The sequence below is a fragment of the Arachis hypogaea genome, chromosome 14 (genome assembly GCF_003086295.3).
Source record: "Arachis hypogaea cultivar Tifrunner chromosome 14, arahy.Tifrunner.gnm2.J5K5, whole genome shotgun sequence".
Lineage (NCBI taxonomy): Eukaryota > Viridiplantae > Streptophyta > Magnoliopsida > Fabales > Fabaceae > Arachis > Arachis hypogaea.
In genome coordinates, this window is record NC_092049.1 from 114,911,261 (window position 1) to 114,918,549 (window position 7,289).

The window sequence follows — 7,289 nt, forward strand, 5'->3', positions numbered from 1 at the left end:
CGACCTCTTTTGATAAGAGGCAGGCCTCCAATAAGGGCCTCGTATTTTACCTGGTTGTTGGAGACCGGAACTCGAACTTGATGGACTGCTCGTATATCATTCCGGTCGGGATTTCAAGGATTATCCCTGCCCTCCCCCCCCCCCACCAAAACGTTTGGTTGTAAGCTCCGTCTATATGGAGTTTCCACCGTGTGTCTAGGGTCTCTTGAGGGTCCCCGGTTACTTCCACTAGGAAGTCGGCCCTTGCCTAGGCTTTAATCGCGTGTCTGGGCCCATATTGCAGATCGTACTGAGACAGCTCGACTGACCAGGTCATCATCCGTCCCGCATGGGTTAGGTTTCTGCAGGACTTGGCGAATCGCTTGATCCGTCCAGATGATGATCTGATGTCCCTGGAAGTACTGTCTCAACCTTCGGGACGAGATCAGGAGTGTATAGGCTAGCTTTCCAGCTTGCTGTACCTTAGCTCCGCGCCTTGTAGCGCTTCGCTAATGAAGTAGACTGGCTGTTGGGTCTTTCCTTCTTCTCGGACGAGGACGACCACCAAGGCTTCATCCGTTACTGCCAGATATAGAAATAGTGTCTCGCCATCCTTGGGCTTACCTAGGACCGGTAGTGCTGAGAGTATGTTTTTGAAATGGTTGAAATCTTCTTCACAAGCCGGGGTCCATTCAAAAGCTATCCCTTTCTTCATGAGGTTGAAGAAGGGGAGGGCTTTGGCCGCCGATACACCGAGGAAGCAAGATAGAGCTGTAATCCTTCCGGTCAACCTCTGCACGTCCTTGATACACCCTGGGCTTGTCATTCGCAAAATGGCTTCACCCTAGGAACTTCCCGGCTTCCATGGAAAAAGCGCATTTGAGGGGGTTAAGTCTCATATTGTGTCTTTAAAGAGACATGAACACGGTCTCCAGGTCACTGACTAAGTCTTCCGGTTGGCTGGTCTTCACCAAGATATCATCCACATACACCTCTACCGACTTCCCGATTAGATCGCTGAAGACTTTGTTCATCAGTCTTTGGTAAGTCGCTCTTGAATTCTTCAATCCATATGGCATTACCTTGTAGCCGTAAGTGCCCCCTGGCGTTATGAACGCCTTTTTTTCCTCGTCAGGTCGATGCATCGGTATTTGATTATACCCAGAGTACGCATCCATGGAGCTCAAGAAACGATAACCTGCTGCCACGTCCACCAGGGCGTCAGTGTTAGGAAGGGGGAAAGAGTCCTTGGGATATGCTTTGTTGAGGTCTGAATAATCGACACACATTCTCCACTTTTCGTTGGCCTTTTTGACAAGTACTACGTTCGACAACCATGTCGAGTAGTCAAGTTCTCTGATGAACCCTGCTTCCAACAAGCTGGCCGTATGCTTGACTACCTCGTTGGCTCTTTCCTGGGACATCTTCCTTCATCTCTGGGCAACCGGCTTGGCATCTAGTCTCACGGCTAGTCGGTGTGACATGAACTCGGGGTCAACTCCTGGCATGTCAGCTGGTGTCCAGGTGAATAGGTCGCCGTTTGTCCTTATGGCCTTCATAAGGGACTCTTTCAAGTTGTGGGGGAGGTTCCATTCATCAAGGTGAATTTGTCCTCCGTGTCCCCAACCCTGAATCTTTCCAAATCTCCCTCAGGCTCGGGTCTCGGTCTGTCATCAACCCGAATATCTAAGTCGGCTAGGAAGACCCGGATGCTTCCTTCGATCTCTTCCTTAGGGAGAGGCTGGCGTTGTCGCATGCAACTACCGTTTCTAAGTCTCCCCTAAGGGATCCCACTGATCCATTATCAGTGACAAATTTCATGACCAAAAGCTTAGTGCATATCACGGCAGAGAATTCATTGATTGTTTTCCTCTCCAGGATGGCATTGTAACTCGTGGAGTCCCTTAGCACGACAAACTCCGCCATTACCGACCTCTTACTTCTTCCTCCGTCGATGCGAACCAGGAGGGAGACTACTCTATCGGGCTTTATGAAGTTGTCCCTTAGGTCGACCACTCCGTGCTAATGGGTGTTTAGATCAGTTTCCCGGAGACCCAGGGCGTTGAAGACGTTCCTGAACATGATGTTGGAGTTGACTCCGGTGTCCACGAGGATTCGCTTGACCAAGCCTATTCAGACTATTGCCGTGATCACCATAGGGGGTTCTTCGGGATGTCGTGGAACCATTGGTCCTCTGGTCCAAACGATATCCTTGGAGCTTTCCCGAACAGGTTCCCATGGTTACTTGATGATACGGCCAAGATTTTGGCGTCTTTCCTTGCTGCCGACTTTGACCTTGGGGTTGTGTCTCTTCCGACTACGACATTAACGATAGTGAGGCCGCAGTCATTGTCTTCGTCGGGCTCTTGTCTCGGCTTCACAGCTCGACTTCTTTCGTCGTCGGATCACTCACGCTCTCTCCTCCTGGGTTCCCTTATGAACTGCGAGAACTCCGTCAGTTTGCCTTCGCAAATTGCTTGTTCTAAAGCATCCTTTAAATCGAAGCAGTCCTGGGTTTTATGGTCGAAGCCTTTGTGGTAGTCACAGTAGGGACTCTTGTTCCTGCCAGTTCTGTCCTTGAGTTGATGGAGTTTCGACAAGATGCCCTTATCGGCTATTTGTTGGTAGACCTCAACAATCGGGGCCATCAGAGGGGTATAGTTTGTGAACTTTCTGACTCGGGGAAAGGGCTTGAAATGTTTAGTCAGTCCTCCATCCTTGGAGGGCTCCTTCGGCCTTTCCCTGTTCCCGGAATGATTGAGAGGAGGGTTGGCGGGCTGCCGTTTGTTGGCCACCACCACCCGGCTAACCGCCTTATCGTTAATGAATTCTCTTGTCACGTTCTGGATCTCTTGCATGGTCCATACGGGCTTGGTGGTGAGGTGTTTTCTAAAGTCTTCATTTGACAGCCCATTCGTCAGACATAGGCTAGCCACCGAGTCGGTCAGACCATCAATCTCCAAGCATTCGTCGTTAAACCTGTTAAGATACTTCCTGGTCGGGTCCCTGTTTCTTTGGGTAACCTCTAGGAGGTTGATCGGGTGCTTGTCTTTGGCAATGCGTGTGGTGAATTGTGCTAGAAAGCTGCACGTTATGTCCGTAAAGGTCGTCACGGACCCCTTTGGGAGCGTATTGAACCATCGTATTATCGGTCCTGCCAGGGTCACGGGAAAAGCGCGACACTTGACCTCGTCGTCCACCCCTCGAGATTCATCTTGGCCTCAAAGGCCGTTAGGTATTCCTAAGGATCTTAGGTTCCGTCATATCTCATGTCCATTGGCTTGTCAAAGTGTTTCGGCAGCCGGACCTTGAGGATGGTGTGGTGGAAAGGGATTGCTCCTATGATTATGGGATTTCGATGCCTTCTCGGCCTCTCCCTGCTCTCTCCCTGGCTTTCCAATTCAGCATGGGTCGGGAAGGGCCGGGCGTAGATTACGGGATCTTGTCGCCTTCTCGGTCTTTCCCTGCTTTTGTCCTGGCCTTCTGACTCAGCGTGGGCCGAGGGGGATCGGGAACCCGTTCTACGCTTGACGTAGTTCCTTTGGGGACTTCTCCCACGGGGTTCCGCTCTCCGCGGAGGTGATCGGGTGTGAGATAGACTCAGGCTAGGTCGATAACGATCCCTGGCCGCGAGCTTCCTCTTAAGATTTTGCACTCTGTGGCGCAACTCCTGCATGATTCTTGCGTTATCGCCCCCCGTCCCCCCGAAAGGACGCCTTTCACGAGAGCGGGAACTCGTGCGCTTCGCCTTCCTCATGCCCTTCAACTGGTCCCAACAAGAAATTCATTCAAGCCAGGTTCTCCACAGACGGCGCCAATGTTCGATTGCTCGGTCCTAAACAGGTCGGATGTGCCAGATGCCAGGAAGCGCTGGGGAGCTGGGTTCGGATCGCCTCCGCGCGTTAAGATCTCCCGGGGCAACGTGAAGGGAATGAGGCCGAGGTGTGAGGTTCCACCGGTTCGCGATTTGGTGTGGAGGAGGTCACCTGCAAAAGGACTCTGACGTACAAGTCAGTATCCGTACAAAGGCGGCAATTAGGGAAAAGAGTGGGTGACGTACCTGGGGGAGGGGTATGCCCCTCGCCCCCTCCCCTTATATAGTCTGTACCGTAATAGGCCCTACGCGCCCAGACCCTCTTTGCTAAAGTTTCCTTTTCAGCTGTCTAATTACACGCAGAGGGAGAGGTGTCGTGTGGGTCGCCTCCCGGCTCGAGCATGACCAGTTGTCGGGTCGGTTGGTCGTTCGGACTCGAATTTCCGGTTCGTTAGACTGGACCGAAACAAAATTTAAATTAAAAATTTAGAAAAAGAAATAAATAGTGCCTAGATGATAAAAGAGACACCATTTTTTCTTTAAATAATTGGACATTTTTCAGTGTTATTCTACTACGTGTTTCATACCCCATAAATATAATTACATATACAATAGAAATATTATGTCTTTAAATTGAATTATACATTCAGTTAAGACATTTGTTTTGAAGTATTTATTATTACATATTTGCGTTAAATGTGTAGTTTATTCGAGATTTAATTATTCTGTTAGTTCTTATAGTTTTGTGAAATTTTCAATCAGGTTTTTATATTTTTTTTTTAATTGGGTTCCTGTACTAATTTTTTTTTCAATTAAGTCCCTCTTAGTAGTAATTGACTTAATTTTATAGGAACCTAACTAAAAAAAATTGGTATAGAGACCTAAATAAAAGGAAAAAAAATATAGGAACCCAATTAAAAAAAAATTTGTGCAAGGACTCAATTAAAAGGAAAAAAAGTATAAAAACCTAATTAAAAATTTTACAAAACTATAGAGACCAACAGAGTAATTAAACATTTCTTCAATACAAGCTTCACAACCTATTCATACTTTCTTGATTCTGAAACTAGTGCTCATTTTGTATATAAATTAAAAAATAATTGAAATATGTTAAAGTGATACAAATTACAGTAAAAAGTAAGTTCTTGAAAGAAAAAAAAATATTTTTTAATTATTCTATTACTTTTATTTCCTACCTCTATTATTATATTTGCTGAATGGATATTTATTTGTGAAAGAAAAAAATTTCGAAAATAAAATTTATTATTAAAAAATGTTAATCAACTTAATATTTGATATAAAAATAAGGGAAGAATAAAAGATGTTATCTTGATATTTGATATACAAATAAGTAAAACATAACCCATTTCTATCTCATAAAGTACGGTGTTTTGCTTTTTTTTTTTTAATATATTTTTTTGAGTAACTGGATGGTGATCGAATTTGTTGCGGCACATAGTTTTTCGATTTCTTTTATTTACCCGTTGGGTTACACATTTAGTGATAGGAATAAAACACACAATTTCCTTCTTGCAAGAATTAGTGAAGCAATAATATCCACTCACAACAAATATTAATACCAGCACAATAATACCCAATAGCAGTGGAAAATTACATAAATCAGAAATTAGAAACAAGCTAACACACCAAAATTTTTAACGTGGAAAACCTCCTCAATGAGAGAAATAAAAATCACGAGTCACCAAGACCAAGAAATAGCTTCACTATAATGAAAAATAGGGTACAAGAGAGTCACAAATTACTGCGCAAAACGTGCATACAACAAGCCAAACAACCCAAGTTTCAAAGCTTTCAAAACAAGAACAAGAAGATGAAAATACCACAAAAACAGAGCTACTGTGCGTGGCCAATATCTCCAGCTACAGATATCGAATCAAATATCCAAACAGTGAAATCAAAGAATCAGATATGTAGAACACACTGTCCAAATTTGAGTTCGATCCAACGGTTAACGAATCTGCAGCGACCAATTTATAGAGACAGTTTTGTGTATGTGTGAAAATAACTTTCTCTCTTCTTTTCTCTCTAGTATTTGGTGTTCTCCTTGCAAATGACTTCTCTCTCTCAACCCTAACTCACTGCAGCCACTTCAACTATTCATGAGCTTGGATACTAGCATTTGGGCTTTTTCTCAACATAGGAAGGGAGCCCAAAAACCCAACAAATCTCCCCCTCACGACTATATGGAGGTAACCGCCAATCCGGCGATTAAGTAACAAATTTCAAACTTCCATCTTTGGTAATGCCTTGGTCATCATATCTGAACCATTCATCAGTATGAACCTTTTCAAGTTCCAACAACTCAGCATCCAAAACATCACGTATCCAATGATACCTCACATCAATATGTTTGGATCGAGAATGAAAAGTAGAATTTTTACCAAGATGTATAGCACTTTGACTATCACAAAACAACACATACCTCTCTTGAGTAAACCCGAGTTCCTTCAAGAATTTCTTCATCCAAAGCATCTCCTTGCACACTTCAGTAATGGCAATAAACTCGGCCTCGGTAGTAGACAAAGCAACACATTTTTGTAATCTTGATTGCCAAGACACAGCTCCACCCGCAAAGTTGATCAAGAAGCCTGAAATAGACCTTCTAGAGTCAATATCTCCTGCCATGTCTGAGTCAGTGTAACCAACTAGAATAGGCTTATCACTTCCATAACACAACTTTATGTTAGAAGTACCACGAAGATATCTCATTATCCATTTTACAGCATTCCAATGCTCTCTTCCTGGGTTTAAAACAAAACGACTAACATAATCAACAGCATGAGCTATATCCGGTCTTGTGCACACTATAGCATACATTAAACTACCCACGGCTGATGCATATGAAACTTTTTCCATGTCTTTTGTAACACCCTACCATACAAAGTCTTATGCTTAAGTCATAATTCAGAGATGGCAAGGTATTACGACCTCTAAAACAAAAATTTAGTACGTATAGTAGTATGAATAATTGATTATAACTAGGAGCCTTTGTAGGAAAATGGGGTAAACAAAAACCGTAACTCGAACGCGCAACACTCCGATCGATAACGTAACGAACCGGGATAAGCTAACGCAAGGTCATATATATAAAGAGTGTCAAAAACAAGAATATCAAGACTCAAAATCCGGCTGCGAAGAGAACCGGTCCGAGCATAGCAATATATACATATAATAAAATAAGGAAACCCCAAAGGAAACCCAAAGGGACACAAATACATACAACCTATTCTCCAAAATCCCCTCTAGAAGGAGTCATCACAATTTGTATTATTTAATGGAGATAAAAGTATCTAAACAAGATATATAAACCAAACAGAGTCCCAAGAACAAAGGATCTTCGCTAATCCAGAAGTCTCCAGCATGCCTCAAAGAGAAGCCTCGCGTCCTGCATCTGAAAACCACAAAATCCACATGGGTGAGAACCAGAGGTCCCCAGTACGGTAACAGCTTCCACATATATAATACATAATAATAG